The 14673-nt window shown below is 42.5% G+C and overlaps 1 protein-coding gene across 9 annotated transcripts in view; it reads right to left on the bottom strand.

Annotated features, from left to right (window-relative positions):
- The window catches only part of Cep112 (centrosomal protein 112), a 467050-nt gene that overhangs the window by 28139 nt on the left and 424238 nt on the right, over positions 1-14673 (bottom strand). The gene's annotated exons all lie outside the window — the stretch shown is intronic.

Below are 14673 nucleotides of genomic sequence, written 5' to 3'. Positions count from 1 at the left end.
ATATAGTAAATGGTAAACGTACCAACCAGAACTCTGTACTTCATTACCTGGATCAGAGAGCCTTCCTAAATAACCATCTAGAAAGTCACCTAGGGAAAGACAGTTAGCTGGGCCTTGTGTCACAGTCGCAGCTACTCAGTGGACTTCCTAGGATGAAGCAAGGAGGTGGCAAACACAAAGTCACAGAGTGGGTTTTAGGCTAGCCTGGGCAATTTAGCAAGACCTTCAGGCAAAAGGAGGGAGATGGGAATACAGCTCAGTGGACGAGTGTTGAGCATAGGTAAAGACTAAGTTCTTTCTCAGTGCACACATACAAATACACACACACACACACACACACACACACACACACACACACACACCTCTTAAAAGAATAGCAACTAGGAATACGTGCAATGTACACAACTAGCAGATCCTTGATATACTGACTATGTCTTTAAAGCTCCAATAGGTCACACGAGGAAAGGAGAGGAAAGCATTAGGTAGAAGAGCAGATGCTGGGCTTGCACTGTGAGCAATGGAACCCTAGACCATCCTTTCCCAGTTTGCTTCAGATCCCTAGAGAACTGACTGGGCAGAGAAGAATCAGGCCAAGATCACGTAGAGCCAGGACTGGCACTGGGAGCAGTTCATGTAGTGGGCTTGGCCGATGTCTAGAGTCATGGATGGGAAACTGAATAGGTGGTTTAAGTCTCTCACACATGAAATTGCAGTCTGGGGCTTTCTAAGGGGGAGGGTCTGGTAAAACCCCATGCTTTGGGCATACGCCAAAAGGTTACATTCTGTGAGTAGGAGTGACTGACTTGGAAACAGACAAAGTCTGGTTTTAGATCATCTCTGTCTCTGAAAATGAAGTGGAGTTATTCCAGATTGAGACTGCGGCTACCTGACTACAAATGTCAATTCTCTCAGGAAGAAATTAACATCATCCTAGATCTTAAATCATTTCTACAAAGCTCCCTATGAAGCATCGACACTCAATTCAGTCAGTTCAAAAGAAAAGTGATTAAATGACCCTGCCCAACTTTGCTTTAGAATATGGTGATCACACACATATTTTAAAAGAATCAAGCTATATATGCAAGAGAATTAGGAAAATGATTGTGAACTTTGGTATAAGATTAAAAAATTAAAAAGAACTAAGTAGAAATTCTAACTGAAAAATATAATCAATATTTAAGATGGGCCTAGTAGATTAGATACAGCTAAGAAGAAAATTAGTGAGCTAGAAGCTAGATAAAGAAAAAGTAATCAGAGTAACTACAGATTCAGAAAACAGGGTTGAAGGGTTCCTCAGACGCAAAGATGAACACAGGCACACGCATAGACACACATGTGGATGTGCACACACAGTAATACTATACTTGTTATAGAATATTTACAACTTGTTAAAAATATTTCAACATGAAAGATTACAGACCCAGAATGAGACTGAGGGATAAACCCAAGGCCACTAGGCAGGGATTTTATTTCTGAACTTTCTCAGCTCTCTGGCAAGTACATCCAAAAATATTTTATTTTGTTATTTTCTGTGTATGAATATTTTGTGTTGCATTTATGTCTGTGACTTTGCAAGGGGGGAGAAGGTATTGGATATCCTGGTACTGGGGATTAATACCAGGTCTCAGCCTCCAGTACTGGAGTACACAATACACAGTGCATGGCTGTTTTATGTGGACGCTGGGGATCTGAACTTGGGCTTATACAGCAAACACTCAACAGCCTTAGCGATCTCCCCAACCCTCCTGTCTAAGATTCATATAGGAATGCAGAAAACTATGGAGCGCGTACACAAAGGCTTGGCAGTGCGTGTGCCAGTGACGCGGCAGGTGCTTGCTGAATGTCTGGTAAAGTGTGGTAGGTTTCTCAGTTGTCCTTGAGTTGTCCTGTGATTTCTGTCTTTGCCAAGTCATACAGAACCTCAAAATCATAGGTACTGGATGGAATACTAGAGATCAGCCACACTAGTTTCTGTTTTTTCTTTCATGTGACTGCATCCATTCACGTAGAATCTGAAGCTGAAGGGCAGAGCAGGAAGTTGAGTTCCTGCTTTGGTCCCTGCAGGGTGCAGGGCTGCTGATGCTTCTCTGAGAACAGGGTCAGAGAGCCACATTGTGCCTTTTCCTCTGTATAGAAAGAGCTCATGACATCTTTGCCAGGTCAGTACCAAAAATGTCTTCTTTGTCTCAATCATCAGGACACCTCCTAGCCCCTTCATCACAAACCTGTGGAGATCTTAACTACCTAATTCCTTGGTAGTAGGAACCCTTACAGCATAAGCAAGCTTTCTTGCCATGTCTACAGAAGTACTAGGCAGTTTCATTCAAAACAGGCCACTATTAACGTCTTAATCATGCCTGTGATATTATATTCTTTACTAGCTCTTTTTCCCCATCTAACTCAGTGTTTGACTATTTATACTATTTTTCTACTTGTAATTATCCTGATTTTTTTAAAAGATTTTACTTTTATTTCTCTCCTCTCTGTCTGTCTCTGTCTCTGTCTCTCTGTGCCCCTTTTTCCCTCTCTCCCTCTCCCTCTTCTCTCTCTCTCTCCTCTCCCACACCCCCGTGTGTGTGTGTGTGTGTGTGTGTGTGTGTGTGTATGTGCAAGGATACGTGCCCATGGAAGCCAGAGGAGTTCAGATTTCCTTGAACTGTAGTTATAGGTGGCTGTAAGCCACAAGACATGGGTGCAAGTTCTTTGTTAGAGTATTATATGCTCCCACTTATTGAGTTTTCTTTTCCCTTTCTAGTGTTTCTTTTCCTTTCCTTCCTTCCTTTCTTTTTCATCCTTCCTTCCTCCCTTCCTTCCATCCATCCATCTATCCTTTCCTCCCTTCCTTTTTGATTATTTTGAGACAGGATCTCATTGTCTGGCCTGGAACTTGCTATGTAGACAAGGCCGGCCTCAAATTCTTAGAGATCGGCCTGCTTCTACCTCCCGAGTGCTGGCTTTAAAGGCGTGGGCCCCTGTACCTGACCCTCGATGACTGAGTGATGCATCGCAGCCTCTGCCTGCAAACGGTTCACTGCTTCCTTACGTCTACTTTAACTGGCTTACAGCTGGTCAACCTCAATAGCCTCTACTCCCGATGGCTTTTTTTTCCGACAGGAAAAGGAGATTTTTTTTGGCTGTACTAAGGTGAAAAGGGAACTAGAGTTGGTGGCAGTTTTGAGTGCTGGGTGCTCTCTCTTCTGAGCACACAGGCAGGTAGGTGAAACCCCTTGCTGTCTTCATCAGGCTGCTTCACCCCAGCCTCTGCACCATCTCTGCTTACCTCTCGCTCACTTCCTCTTTCCAACTGTTCACTCCACTCCAGAAATTCAGTGCTATGTGACCGCCAGAAACTTAAGCCTTGATAAGGTGGGGCTCAGGGACATAGGCTCCTTCCCATCGTCCCGAGAGACCCCATTCCATATCAAGGTGAATGTTTCACAATTCTTACCCATTGAATTTAAAAGATGGTAAAGAAGCAACTTGGTTTTTGTTTCTGCTGTATAATTTTTAAAGTCTCTATATTTATTGGTTTGGAATAAATCATTTGAGGATTAAAAAATGTCTTAAAAAGTTCTAAAATTAGACCCAAACTATCTAATAAAAGAAGTGAGAAAACATCATCAAATTACTTCATTAGAAGGGCATAAAATGAGCACCATCCTAGACAGACAGCCTTGCCTAGAGTGCGCAGTGCCGTGTTGGAGCCCGTGCAGTGCTGGGGCTGCAAGGACAGAGCCACTTCAGCAATGCAGAAAATGCTCTCTGGACAAACAGCTGCAGTGGTGTGGTGGGTGCCTGGCTGATACTTGCAGCTGATATGTCAGCAAAGCACAGGATTAAAACCACGCAGCAGGCACAGCAGGGGTCCCGCCCCTTCTCTTGTCCCCAGCACAATAGGTCCACTGAGGCTCAAAACAAAGAGACTCTGGAAAGGAAGGAGGAAACACAGAGCATATTCACATCAGGAGAGAGCTTTCAGTTTGCCTCAAAACCACTGTGATGACTGTGAACATTTTTTTTTTTTTTAGTGAGGGGTTTAGGGACAAGTGCTTGACTTGCCTCACTACTGACGTCTCCCGGACAAAGTGCTTTATAAGGAACATTCTGAGATGTGTATTGTCATAAAAATATATTGTCCTGACACCGAGTTCAAGTGTTTGAGACACACGTTAGTCAAGCTCATTGAGAAGATGTGGCCAAAACTAAATGCGTTTCTATCCTTCATAACAACCCCAGCCTTAGGAGGAAGCCTCAGCCCACTGTCTGGGAACAAATGCACTTTGCTGGCACAGGAACAAAAGAAGCAGTCTCAATTTTGTAAATAAACTGTGGTTATTAAAATTACTTGAAACAAGCCAGAATAATAACCATTAAACGTGAAAAGTCAATAAAAGCCTTTGAATTATATTTCTGTTGCAATTATTATTCCTGTTTTCATAATATGCTCTGGGAGAAAGCAGAGTTTAGCGTTGTTAGTACTTTCAAATAGAGTTCACTGCAGATGAATTAGCCCACAGCAGCCAAGACTGGGAAGTTTTAAAATCCATTATGGAAAATGGGGAAATTAAAGGCTTGGAAATTTGTAGAAGACCAATTCTTCCTTTTAACAATTGTCACGATTATTGCTTAATCGACTTTCTGTCTTCACAACTCCGGCTCTTTAGGGCCGTCCTTACTGGGCTCTATGGATTTGCTGGCTGCCCTTGATGATGCGGGGGTGGGGGGGCTAACGATAAGAATGCTGTAAACCGAGAGCTTTGAACACACTGACTTGAGGTCTGCTCTACCCATGTTTCCCTGGCATATCACTGAGCATTGTGGTAGGCATGCAGACTTCTTGGAAAAACAGGCCCTAGCAGTTGTAGGGGTGCAACAGGTGGAAGGGTATGAGACACTGCAGGTGCCATGCTGTCACCACCTGAAAGCCACGTAACACTAAAAGCCCCAGACTTCCTCCATCTCCCGGACCTAAGAAGGAAGAAGCAGGATGACAAAGGACTCCTGAATGTCCTTTCACTCTGCATTTCTCAGGACATTAAACATATTTTCTTATTATTGGGTGTGTATGCTATGTGCATGGGCAGAAGTCTGCTGTGAGATAGTGTTCTCTTTCTGTCTGTCTCTGTCTCTTTCTCTCTCTTTGTGTGTGTGTGTGCGCGTGCGTGTGTGTGTGTTTATGTGTAAATCAGAGGACAACATTTTGAGGTCGCTTCTCTCCTTCCATTGTGAGCTGGAGAGATAGAACTCAGGTCATCAGGCTTGACAACTAAGTGCTTTTATCTGCTGAGTTATCTCACTGGTTCCTGAGAGGCTCTTTTAAGAGAAATTCAGGAGGAAAATCTGCCGTATTTTAGAGGTGAGCAGAAAGGAGGGCTGCATGGAGCGGGTCCTGTCATCTCCATCTTAGTTTTCCCTGGTTCCCAACCCTTTGTGCTCTAATGTTTGGGGAAAAACTGAGGGCCACAGAGGTTTCGAAGAGCCATGAATGATCTTAGCAAATGAAATGACCACATCAGATGAACAGCTGCAGTAGTATTTTCATAAAAGTCTAGACAAACAGAAGCCTAGAGAGTTACTTAGGATATGTTTAGGAGGGCACTAAAGGTGCCCATGAGCCAAGTTCTGTGGCTTTAGAACAACTCTTCTGCTTTAGACTCCCTATAGCATGTGATGCTGTTAACCTTCCTTCCTGCTTTCTCTTCTGAATCCTCTCCCCCTGCTCTGCTGCTCCTTCCTTCCTTCCTTCCTCCCTCCCTCCCTCCCTCCCTTCCTTCCTTCCTTCCTTCCTTCCTTCCTTCCTTCCTTCCTTCCTTCCTTCCTTTTTCCTTTTCCCATCATACTTCAAGAGCACTGCGTGGTGTGGGCAAAGGGCTAAGTGCTGACAGACCTAGCATGGTTCCAGCACATAGTCCTACCCTCAGCGCATAGTCAGAATCCAAGGAAGCTGGATGGGAAAACCTTCAATGGAGACTACAGAAGTTCTACACAGCACAGAAGACAGAGGGAAAGGGGAAGGGGATGGGGGGCAGAGGGGAGGCAAGGTTCAGTATGGGGTTGAAACAACAATGCTTCCACAGAGTGATCCAAATGGTCTGCAGATGTCATAAAGTGGGAGTCCTTATCCAACAGAATGCAGTTCCTATCTTTCTACACCCACTTGACTCCTTCGTACCTGCCTGTCTCTTGAGACCCTTGAGTTGGTCCTGACCATGGCTGCTCAGGGCCTCTTGGTACCCATGCTCCTGCTGTGGGTTTCTGCTGCACTCCCACTCATGCTCACAGCACATGGGTTCTTTCTGGAGTTGGTACTTCTCAAACTCCATGTTTCCACTTGAGTGTTGATCTTAACGTCTCAGAAATAACCATAGTAGTCTATCGTGTCATCTTGTCATTAAAAAAAACAAACAAAAACAATAACAACAACAACAACAACAACAACAACAACAACCCCTTAGATAGTTTTGATACATTTTTTACTTCCGCTTCCACATCTGTGTTTTGAGAAATTTTCCTTGTGAGTAAATCTTCCTATCTACCCTTTCTATTCTTTGTGACATCAAGTCTTTCATGTTTCTCTTAAAACTTGCAATGTGAATTTCAATGCTAAAATGTCTGAATGGATCTCCCATCTACTGTTACTGATTAATCTTTGCAAGAGCTAAACGAGACTGTGTAGCACTCTCCATTTGAAAGAAGTCTCCAGTGCTGACAATGACTGAAACCCCCGAGCACCCCACCTAAGAGTGGTCACCAACTACCCTGACACACACCTGTGCTTAGTGAAGAGCAGTCAGTGACAATGCAGATCTCTCTCTTTCTCTCTCTCTCTCTCTCTCTCTCTCTCTCTCTCTCTCTCTCTCTCTCTCTCTCTCTCTGTTGACAAATGAATGAAAGCAGTGTTCTGGGCCTGTTTTCCTCTTTACTGACCAAGACATCATTTAGCATCCTCTGCCCACTTCAGAGTAGCTCTGCTCGCAACTCCTCCCACTCTGTTCCCTGACTGGAATGCCTTTTCTCGGTTCATTTAGTGTCCAGCTCAGAGGCCCCCTTCCCTGCTATGAACAGCTAACTGCACACACTGTGGTGCATGTTTTATCATCGCCATCTTGTTTGATGTTACCAAGAACCCTGTGGGAAGAACAGTTAATGGACGAGGAAGGGACCTGACCAATAACGTAAGGCTTGTAGAGACAAGGGTGGGTGAGAACCACAATGCTTTTACTGCCACATCACTTCCTCTCCTTGGGTCTTGATGGGGTCTCTGGGACACCCTCAGACATAAGCACACAGTCACCACTGAGACTGGCTTTGGTCATTAAATTCTCTCTTGAATTAACCAGTATGTTTATGTCTTAACCATAAAGCTGGGCCTACAAAACTATGACTGAAAAGTAAGGGGTGAGTGACTTTTAGAAATTACATAATTGAAAATAGCTTATTGACTACCTGTGCCTGTACAGTCTAGACCTGGACACATCACATACTATTAGGAGCAATGGCAATCAAAAAGGCTGGCCACAAAGCTAGTTTGGCAGTAGGATAGATGGGAGCCAGGAGCTTTTCACTGAAGGCTTCTGGAGAGGAAGCACTAGCTCTCTCCCCACAGCCATGGAAGGAGCTGCTTTGCTCCTGGCTCTCTTGAGACCACACCTTGTCAACAGGGCCTGGGAGTCCAACCTTCTCCTGGCTGAATCCTCCTCACCCTCCTCTCCCAGGGACCATGGGGATGTGAGGTGACACAGGCTCCTGCTCTTCCTATTCCGCAGCTTTGTGGAAGCAAACCCCCACTCTGAGTCCCTGCCCGGAGTCCACACAGACATCAGCTTCTTAGTACTGTGACCCTTGTTGGCAGGGTCCACCATCATCTGTCTTGAAGTCTTCTCAGACCTGGCATTGTCTTGGGTGGAGTGCCTGTGAGGACTGAAGTGGCTTAGTGGCTCTGGGCTCCGTCCTCACCACCAGGTAGGGAGAACATAGGAAGCGGTAAGTAGGTGGGAAAGGAGTACCTCTTCCTCACACGGTGAGCACACAAGATGACTAATAAGGAAGTCTTTCAAGTGTTGGCTTTGAAATGCTAACTTATTTAAAATATTTTTTTCTGAGAAACAAAGTGGTCAATGAAATCCAATATGAAAAAGGAGAAAGTCAACAATGTATCAAGAGACCATGAGAGCTAATAAAAATCTTTCCTTAGCCACTGGCAAAATCAATGAAATCAATATGAAAGCTAATTATGTTTTCAACTTTCAGATCACCAGTCTGAAACAGGGGGCTTGTTACGTGTGTTTAGAACCCACTGTAATAGGGCAGAGTCTGACACTGTTTCATGACACTGTTAGAAAAGTATGCTGCACAGTGTTACAAATACCAAGTAAGAGGTTAGAGTATCTCTTTTTTCCTTCTTTTCTCCATAATTGGTCAGTTTAATAATCTATTCTCCTTGTGAATTATAAAACATTTGGTCCCAAAGATGGGTTTTGGGTTTAGCCACAATGTTCTGCTCTATACCTGAGCTGGAGCGGTAGAAGAACTCCAGAGAGGAGCGGAGCACACCCAGCCCTCCGTGGGTCATCAACCTCAGAAGCACTCATCGGAGGCAGCACAGTCTCTGCACGAGGAGGAAGTCTGCTGGAGCTCCATTCCTCACCCCTTCCTGCAGTTGTGGCTCTACTGCCCAGGTCTTACCTGGGATTGGAAACAATGCTAATGCCTGGTGCGGATAGATAATGGTGTATTTATTTCACAACCTCACTATTTGAGGACTACAGGGTGGATCACAGTTTTGTAAGGTTAACTTAGGGAACTAGTAAATGTTCATCCGAGTTCTCTGACTGCACATGTGGGCCAGGGTTTCCTTTGGACTCCCTGATGGCGGTGTGCTCTCTGCAGCTATGCCTGGCTCGCTGATCTGCCAGTGGGGAGAAGAGCAGAGCCGATGGCACCAGGGCATAAAGGCTACCACCCATCAAGACCTGGTGAGAAGCAGCCTTTTGTTTTTAATTAAAAACAGAGCTTTTAAAATGCCTCATTCATTTTTTGTTTTTGTAAAATCAAAACACAGGAATTTTTCTTAAATGAAAACCAGAAACAGTTTAAACTTTTTTTTTTTTAAAAAGCAAGTAAGTTATAAAAAGCAGCCTAGGAAATTGTCTTTTGTAATTCTGCCAGTTTCAATTTGGTTTTTTATGCAACTAGTATCAGGATAATAATATTTAGTCGACAAGAAAAAGAATAAAGCTCTAAGTAGCTGTTTTACGTTCAGCTCAGTTGTTTGGTTGGTGATGTAGGGCCAGCTGCTGCTACTGTAGCCACTTTGATGGGTGATGAAAAGGCAAGGCCTATCAGGGTGCTGTCAACATTTCAGATACCAGAGGTCCACGCAGACGCAGACCCTAGGAAGCCATCACCAAGGGAGCCCTAGTCCTATTGAATGATTCTCTTGGGGTCATCAACTGAAAGGGGGAACATGAGTCAAATTTTGATAAAAGGTTAAATTAAGTTACAGATGAATATTATTTATTTATTAAGATTTATTAAGTACAGATTCCTCGTTACTCATTTTTCTTGAAACACCTGGCCTTTCTGTTCCAGCTACATTCTAGAAACTTGTGGAAAGAAGCTAATACCTTGAGGTGGCAGTGACTAAGGAACACTGAGCATTACCTGTGGGTATTTCCCGATGTGTCTTTGGTAAACTGTACCCTAATGGGAGATATCAGGGGGTTAGTGTAAGAAACACTCTAAAGCCATTGTCACTGCAGACATGAAAGCAACTTTGATGATCAAAAAGAAGTCAAGAAGAAAAGGCTGAGAGTAGTTCCTGAATCCTTCCCTATTGTGCATTTGGGATTTCTGGAGTTCCCAACTCTCAACATATTATGGAATTTTCTGTGTGAAGTTTTGCCATGAATTTAAGTGGTGTCAACAAAGTTTTACCTGAAGTCACATTTTACCACAAAATGGAGAGGCCGAAGCCCTCTAGGGAGCTCCAGAAAGTTTTGTGTTTTTGACAAGCTTGTTTTTAAATTATTTTTGTCACGAGTGTCTTGGACAGAGAACTGTGCTCAGGTGACCTTCTGCACAAGTAGACCCACGCTGCTTGGGCCTGCCTGTCACTGCACTCCCACTAAAGAGCAAATCTGCCCTGAGCTCACTTCCTTTGCCCGGCTCACTGCTCTGCCTGTAAAAGGTCAACGGCAGTAGCTACTGTCACGGGCATTTTGACATCCGGGTTTATTCTCCTGTCACCCTCAGGGAGCCTGTGATTTGGAACCAGCACCAGCTTGTTTGTTTCTTCCTTTCTTATACTGAATAGACATGGACTGCGAAGTCATCACGATAGGAACAAAGGGCTAGAAGTCAGGTGACGTGTTTGACACGGCCACTAAGTGTGGGCTTATATGGCCACTGGTGGCATAAAGATGGCAGGGCTGACTTTCTTTGGACACAGAGAAGATTAAATGTTTCTAGTACAATGTCTGTCCCTTGTAGACATTTGGAAATTGTGGGTGTTTTTTAAATCAGAGCATCTTACCTGTTTTCAACTGTATGCCAAGACACCATATAATCATATAATACACTATACACTACACTACACGCACACACACACACACACACACACACACACACACACACACACGAATTTATGAAAACAGAAGTATCTATGTGAAATAGCTTCTACAGGGAAGACACTATGGCATGGCAAGAAATTATAGGAAGTCATGTCATGCAGTAAGTTTTAATTCTTAAAAAAATAACTTTATTACATTAATATTATAAAAATTAACCCAGGCCCCATTCTCCCCTACCTCATCTTCATCAGACCTGTGGATCCTGAACCATACCAGTGAGCTTCCCTTCTCCTAGCCATCTTCCCTGCTGGCTGAGTCCTCTGTGCACACCAAGCTGCCCTGAGCAGGCTGACTGCCCAGGTGGCCCTCCATTCTCCCCCCACCACTTTGCCCATCTTCATCAGATCTGAGGCTCCTGAACCATAGAGAAGAGACCTGCAGATCCTGAACCATATAGGTCTACAGGTCCTGAACCACACAGCCCAAGGATACCCATCAGAGGCCTGCCACACCAGGACCATTGAAGTTGACCCTCCTCCCAACACCTACTACAACAGCAACATCCAGGGAAAAAGCTAAAGGACCCCAAAAGAACACAATCAACCAACGCCAGAGCAGTCTGACATCCTCAGAGCACGACTGCCCTACCACAGCAAGCTCTGGTTATCCCAACACAGCCGAATCATAGAAAATGGTCTGAAGTTTAATCTTAACAAGATAGAGACCTTTAAAGAGAAAATGATGAAATCCCTTAAAGCAATGCAGGAAAATACAGTTAAACAGGTAGAATTCTTTAGAGAGGAGACACATAAATGCCTGTAAGACGTACAGACAAACACGATAAACGGGTGAAGTAAACAAGTAAAACTGTGCAAGACCTGAAAGTGGAAATAGAAGCGATAAAGAAAGCACAAACTGAGGGAGTCCTGGAGATGGAAAACCTAGGGAAGAGAACAGGAAGAGCAGAGGCAAGGATCAGCAGCAGAATCCAGGAGATGGAGAGAGAACCTCAGGCACAGCAGATAAAGTAGAAGACATTGACACATCAGTCAAAGAAAGTGTTAAATCTAGAAAATTCTTGACACAAAACATCCGGGAAACCTGACATACCATGAGAAGACCTAACCTAAGAATAGTAGGGATAGAAGAAGGCGAAGATTCCCAGCTCCAAAGCCCAGACAATATTCTCAACAAAATCATAGAATAGAACTTTCTCAACCTAAAGACAGAGATAACTACAATCATGTAAGAAGCTTACAGAATACCAATTAGACTGGACCAGAAAAGAAACTCCTCCCATCACATAATAATCAAAACAGAAAATCTACAGAACAAAGAAAGAAAATTAAAAGTGGCAAAGGAAAAAGTTCAGGTAACATACAAAGGCAGACCTATCAGAATTACACCCAACTTCTCAACAGAGACTCTAAAATCTAGAAGGGTCTGGACAGATACCTGGGAACTCCTAAAAACAAACCAACAAAAAAACCCAAAAAACAAAAACAACAACAACAACAACAACAACAACAAAACCAAACCCAGAGATGCCAACCTAGTTATACCCAGCAAAACTCTCATCACCATAGATGGAGAAAACAAGATATTTCAAGACAAATCCCAATTCAAACAATATCTATCTCTAAGTTCAGCCTACAAAAAACACTAGAAGGAAAACTCCAACCCAAGGAGGATAACTACATCCAAGAAAACACAGGAAATTAGTAATTCCATATGAGAAAAAAAAGGGACATACACACACACACACACACACACACACACACACACACACAAACACAAACACACTCATACCACCAACATCAAAATAACAGGAAACAATCACTGGTCACTGACATCTCTCACCATCAATGGACCAAATTTCCCAATAAAAAAGACACAGGCTAACAGAATGAAGGTGAAAACAAGATCTATCATTCTGCTGCATACAAGAAATACACCTCGCCACTAAAGATAATTATCTCATAGTGAAGGGCTGAAAAAAGCTTTCTAAGCAAAAACACCCAAGAAGCAAGCTGGAGTAGCCATTCTAATATGTAATAAAATAGACTTTCAACCAAAATTAATCCAAAGAGACAGGGAAGGACGCCTCATACTCAACAAAGGAAAAATATACCAAGATGATACCTCAATTCTGAACATCTATGTCCCAAACACAAGGGTACCCACATTTGGAAAAGAAACATTGCTAAAACTTAAATTGTATATTGAACCCAAACATTAATCGTGGGAGACTTCAATACCCCACTCTCATCAATTAACAGATCATCCAGACAAAAATTAAACATAGAAATAATAAAACTAACAGACGTTATGAATGAAACAGACCTAACAACCATCTATAGGATATTTCACTCTAACACAAAAGAATATAATTTCTTCTCAGCACTTCATTGACCATATAGTCTGTCACAAAGCAAGCCTCAACAGATACAAGAAAGCTGAAATAACTTGTATCTTATCAGACAGACCACCATGGATTAAAGCTGGACTTCAACAACAATAGAAACACCAGAAATCTCTACTTGATGATCTCTGGGTCAGGGAAGAAATAAATTAAAGACTTTCTAGCATTCAATGAAAACGAAGGCACAGCATATCCAAATGTGTGGGACACAGTGAAAGCAGGGCTATGAGCAAAGTCCATAGCACCAAGTGCCTCCATAAAGAAATTTGAAAGTTTTCATAACTGCAATTTAAAAGTACACCTGAAAGCCCTGGAGGAGGGTGGGGGGGGGGGGAGAAGCAAGCACACCAAAGAGGAGTAGAATGCAGGGAAAAAAAAAATCAAAATCAGGGCTGAAATCAGTTAGGAACAGAGAACACAATACAAAGAATCAATAAAACCAACAAGATAGACAAACCCTTAGCCAAACTAACCAAAAGACAGAGACAAGTATCCAAATAGACAAAATCAGGAATGAAAAGGGAGATATAACAGGCGCTGAAAAATTCAAAGAATCATTACGTCTTATTTCAAAAGCCTGTACTCCACAAAATTGGAAAATCTTAATAAAATAGATTTTCTAGACAGATACCACTTACCAAAGTTAAATCAAGACCGGGTAAACTATTTAAACAGCCCAATAACCCCTAAAGAAATAGAAGCAGTAATTAAAAGTCTCCCAAACAAAAAAAGCTCAGGATCAGATGGTTTTCTACCAGTCATTCAAAGAAGAGCCAACACCAAGACTCCACACACTATTCCACAAAAAAGAAACAGAAGAAACACTGCCAAACTCATTCTATGAGGCCACAGTCACACTGACATCTAAACCACACAAAGACTCAACAAAAAAAGAACTTCAGACTGATTTCTCTTATGAACACTGATGCAGAAATACTGAACAAAATACTCGCACACTGAATCTAGGACCAGATAAAACATTATTTCTCATGATCACATAGGTTTCATCCCAGACATACAGGATGGTCAGTATATGAAAAGCCATGAACATAATCCACCATATAAACAAACAAAGAAATAATCACATGATCATCTCATTTGGTGCCGAAAAACCTTTGACAGAATCCAACACTAATTCATGTTAACATTATTGGAGAGATCAGGGATACAAGGTACATACCTAAACGTAATCAAAGCAATATACAGCAAGCTAATAGCCAACATCAAGGTAAATGGAAAGAAACTTAAATCAATTCCACTAAAATCAGGCCCAAGACAAGGCTGCCCATTCTCCCTCTATCTATTCAGGATAGTACTTGAAGTTCTAGCCAGAGCAATAAGACAACTAAAGGAGATCAAGGGGATATAAACTGGAAAAGAAGTCAAAGTACTGATATTTGTGGATGATATGATAGTATACATAAGTGACCCCGAAAATTCTACCAGAGAACTCCTACAGCTGATAAACACCTTCAAGCAATATGGCTGGATAAAAAATTAACTCAAAGAAATCAGTAGCCCTCCTTTATACAAATGATAAACTGGCCAAGAATTAGGGAAATAGCATTCTTTACAATAGCCATGAATAATATAAAATATCTTGGTATAATTCTAACCAAGCAAGTGAAAGATCTATATGACAAGAACTTCAAGTTCCGGAAGAAAGAAATTGAAGGTATC

The sequence above is a fragment of the Rattus norvegicus genome, chromosome 10 (genome assembly GCF_036323735.1).
Source record: "Rattus norvegicus strain BN/NHsdMcwi chromosome 10, GRCr8, whole genome shotgun sequence".
In the NCBI taxonomy this organism is placed as follows: Eukaryota; Metazoa; Chordata; class Mammalia; order Rodentia; family Muridae; genus Rattus; species Rattus norvegicus.
Note: the sequence above shows the minus strand (reverse complement) of the source record. Positions and strands in the feature narration are given on the sequence as shown.